This window comes from Euprymna scolopes, chromosome 19 (genome assembly GCF_053919585.1).
Source record: "Euprymna scolopes isolate OS-2025 chromosome 19, ASM5391958v1, whole genome shotgun sequence".
NCBI lineage: Eukaryota > Metazoa > Mollusca > Cephalopoda > Sepiida > Sepiolidae > Euprymna > Euprymna scolopes.
The window spans coordinates 100581112-100585914 of record NC_136500.1 but is presented as its reverse complement, the minus strand read 5'-3'; the positions used below and the strand labels follow the sequence as shown (position 1 = coordinate 100585914).

At 33.5% G+C, this 4803-nt stretch overlaps 1 pseudogene; it reads right to left on the bottom strand.

Annotated features, from left to right (window-relative positions):
* Positions 1 to 1931: 1931 nt before the first annotated feature.
* Positions 1932 to 2065, bottom strand: LOC145240538 (U2 spliceosomal RNA; annotated as a pseudogene).
* Positions 2066 to 4803: the final 2738 nt, after the last annotated feature.

Genomic DNA, 4803 nt, shown 5'->3' with positions numbered 1-4803 from the left:
ATCTTATGAAGTTAGTAGAAATGTTACAGACTTTTGAATCTCAAACACTTTCAATACTGTGCACTGATATTTTCTTTTTTGCAATATAAGCACATTCATGATTTTTTTTACAAACGTTAAAAACTTTCACATTGTGTAGCAATATACTGAAACAATTATAAAAATATTTGTTTTTATTTTGAATGATGCAGGGCATCTGAAGAGAGATTTTTCTAACAAAATGAAAGTATAATTTTTAGCAATAGGTATCTAGGAAAAGGCCACTACATATGTTATAAGTTCCAAATTTCCACAACCTGGCAAATACTGGTACATGCTAGCAAATTTAGATTTGCAATTACAAAATATGATTCTAATTTTTTCCTTTGCTCTTTATTCTAACACTACACTAAGTTTACTGTGTTATTTCGCTACAGTTGATATTGTGTAGAACAATAAGAAAATCATAGTGAACAATGCATTCAACAAAATTTCACACACATTTCTAGATACCTATATCTAATAAGTTCAAAAGAAAGGACACACTTAGGGAGGTATTTTGGTGGTCAAGTCACTAAAAAGAGATTAGCTGGTTTCCCGGCATAGCCCAGGATATAATAAAGATTGACTGAAATACATGTTCTAGCTGGTTTCTAGGCGTTGCCAGGGATGTAATATAGACACATTATGTTGTATATTACCTGTTCTCTTCTCCCTAAGGTAAAACAATTTCATATACATGCTGTAAATTACCTATGCTAGGGATAAAACATGAACAATATCAGTCCTAGGGTAGATAAAACAAATAATACATAGAGATGAAAGATTCCTCTCCCCTAAGAATCAAACATATGTTCAATATCTGCTTTTGTTTTTTCATTTTTTATACGGTCCCGAGCAACGCCGGGTAGCCCTGCTAGTCTTCTATATATATAAAAGGCAAAAATCGGTGTGTATGTATGTATGTATGTATGTTTGTTTGTAACGCTAAAACTTTTGAAAGACGGAACCAGAGTTGACAAATTTGGTATCATATTGCACCTTGATCACCCGGATGACAAATATCGAAATTTCACGTCAAACGGACCAGTAGAAAGGGGTCAACTGATCGTTTTTCTCCTAGGGGGGCCCCCCAAAAAACCTGTCATTTTAACGTTATTCAATACGTGTCACGTGACGTGACGTCAGCTCAAACTTTTGACAGACACAACCAAAGTTGACAAATTATGTATCATATTGAACCTTGATCACCCGCATGACAAATATCGAAATTCCACACCAAACGGACCATTAAAAGGGGGTGAACTGATCATTTCTCTCCTAGGGGGGGCCCCCCAAAAAACCTGTCATTTTAATGTTAATATTACATAATCCAAAAACGCTTAGTCATGTCACGTGACGTGACGTCAACATCCAGTAATGGCGAACAAATGTAAACAAACACTTTGTTTTACCGATACTTTTGTAATTTCTCTTCTGCTTTGTTCTAGAGATTATTACACTCCATGACAATGTCTCCAACGTATTTAACTGGTTAAAAATAGTATTTATACAAGAGTTTTAACGAAAAATATCAGGAAAAAATGTACAGGAATAAAAAAAAATTCAGCTTTCAAAATATTCGTCGATAAAAAAACCGATCTTTATATTTACGCTAGCCATTTTGTATATTACCACGTGACCTGCTATCTCTTAAACTGGAGGGGGGGGATCCACTTGAATCCAACAAAACCAGTAATTTTTTTTTTCTATTATATATACATCATTTTCTATAAAATTAAGTGTAGACTTTATAATTAAAACAAAAAATGTTATTCATACTAAAAAAAAAAAACGCTTAGTCATGTCACGTGACGTGACGTCAACATCCACTAATGGCGAACAATTGTACCTATTTACTATGCCTCCCCACGGGACAGAGTTAGACACCAGGGTCGTTTTTTAACGTGGAGAAAAGGTACAAAAATAAAAATTGTCTCAGTCGTGGAGGATTTCTCCTCCACCGAAAGAGAACAAGAAATAGAAGTGCAGCATCTGAAGAACAGATACTACACTTTGATCTTGACCAAAAGGCCAAGAATGCGAACAATTGTAAATAACAACTTTTTTCACAAAACCAACACCGTCTTTCTTTTTTTTCTCTCTCTTTCTCTCTCTCACCCACTTACTCTTCCCTCTCTCTCACCCTCTTTCTCTTGACGTCACACCACTGTTAAACTGTGGGGGGGGGAACACATTCCCAGGCATTATCTCCTATAGATGCACATTTTATTAGAAATTCAGCTTTCAAAATATTAGACGATAATAAAAATATAAAACCAACACCCTCTTTCTCTTTTCTCTCTCTCTCACCAACTTACTCTTCTCTCTCTCTCACCCTCTTTCTCTTGACCTCCTACTACTGTTAAACTGTGTGTGTGGGGGGGTGAAGAGGCAGCTTGAAAACCAACAAAAACAGTGCACAGTTTCCCAAGCATTTGGGGTGGGAAGGGGGGGAAGAAGCCGAGCGCACAGTTTCGTGTGAGAGAGAGAGAACAATTCTCAACCTATATACTCAACAAATTTTTTATCTACAGATTTGAAAGTTTGTATATAGGGTATTCAGACATATGGAAATATATCTAGCATAATCTATCTATTATATCTATAAAAGTGAAAATGTGTGTGTGTGTGAGGTAGCCAGAGAGAGAGAGAGAGAGAGAGAGACAACAATTCTCAACCTATATATTCAATACATTTTTTATCTACAGATTTGAAAATTTGTATATAGGGTATTCAGACATATGGAAATATATCTAGCATAATCTATCTATTATATCTATAAAAGTGAAAATGTGTGTGTGTGTGTGTGTGTGTGTGTGTGTGTGCGTAAGAGAGAGAGAGAACAATTCTCAACCTATATACTCAACGTATTTTTATCTACGGATTTTAAACTTTGTATATAGGGTATTCAGACATATAGAAATATATCTAGCATAATCTATACATTATATCTATAAAAGTGAGAATGTGAGTGTGTGAGAGAGAGAGAACAATTCTCAACCTATATATTCACCAAATTTTTTACCTACAGATTTGAAACTTTGTATATTGGGTATTCAGACATATGGAAATATATCTAGCATAATCGATCTATTATATCTATAAAAGTCAGAATGTTTGCGTGTGGTTGTGTGTGTAAGGTTGCGAGAGAGAGAGAGAGAACAATTCTCAACCTATCTATTCAATAAATTTGTTATCTACAGATTTGACCATTTGTATATAGGGTATTCAGACATATGGAAATATATCCAGCATAATCTATCTATTATATCCATAAAAGTGAGAATGTGTGTGTGAGAGAGAGAGAGAGAGAGAGAGAGAGAGAGAGTAAGTACAATTCTCACCCTATATATTCAACATATTTTTTATCTACCGATTAGAAAATTTGTATATAGGGTATTCAGACATATGGAAATATATCTAGCATAATCTATCTATTATATCTAGAAAAGTGAGAATGTGTGTGAAAGAGAGAGAGAGAAGAGAGAGAGAGAGAACAATTCTCAACCTATATATTCAACTAATTTTTATGTACAGATCTGAAAATTTGTATACAGGGTATTCAGACATATGGAAATATATCTAGCATAATCTATTATATCTATAAAAGGTAGAATGTGTGTGTGTGTGTGTGAGTGAGTGAGTGAGTGAGTGAGTGAGAGAGAGAGAGAGAGAACAATTCTCAACCTATATACTCAACAAATTTTGTATCTACAGATTTGATAATTTGTATATAGGGTATTCAGACATAAGGAAATATATCTAGCATAATCTATCTATTATATCTATAAAAGTGAGAATGTGTGTGAAAGAGAGAGAGAGAGAACAATTCTCAACCTATATATTCAACAAATTCTATCTTTACAGATTTGAAAATTTGTATATAGGGTATTCAGACATTTGGAAATATATCTAGCATAATCTATTATATCTATAAAAGTGAGAATGTGTGTGTGAGAGAGAGAGAAAGAACAATTCTCAACCTATATACTCAACAAATTTTTTATCTACAGATTTAAAAATTTGTATATAGGGTATTCAGACATATAGAAATATATCTAGCATAACCTATCTATTATATCTATAAAATGACCATGTGTGTGTGTGTGAGAGAGAGAGAGAGAGTCAGAGAGAGAGAGAGAGAACAATTTTCAGCTTGTGTGTGTGTGAGAAAGAGAGAGAGAGAAAGAGAGGAAGGAAAATTCTCACCCTATATATTCAACAAATTTTTTATCTACATATTAGAAAATTTGGATATAGGGTATTCAGACGTATGGAAATATATCTAGCATAATCTATCTATTATATCTATAAAAGTGAGAATGTGTGTGTGAGAGAGAGAGAAAGAGAGAGAGAGAGAACAATTCTCAACCTATATATTCAACTATTTTTTAATCTACAGATTTGAAAATGTGTATATTGGGTATTCAGACATATGTAAATATATCTGGCATAATCTATGTATTATATCTATAAAAGTGTGAATGTGAGTGATGGAAAGAGCAAAAAATTCTCAACCTATATAACCTATAAAAGTGAGAATATGTGTGAGAGAGAGAGAGAGAGAGAACAATTCTCAACCTATATATTCCACACATTTTTGGGCACAGATTTGGAAATTTGTATATAGGGTAGGCAGACATATAGAAATATATCTAGCATAATCTATCTATTATATCTATAAAAGTGAGAACTTGTGTGTGTGTGTGTGTGTGTGTGAGAGAGAGAGAGAACAATTCTTAACCTACATACTCAACAATTTTTTTACCTACAGTTTAGAAA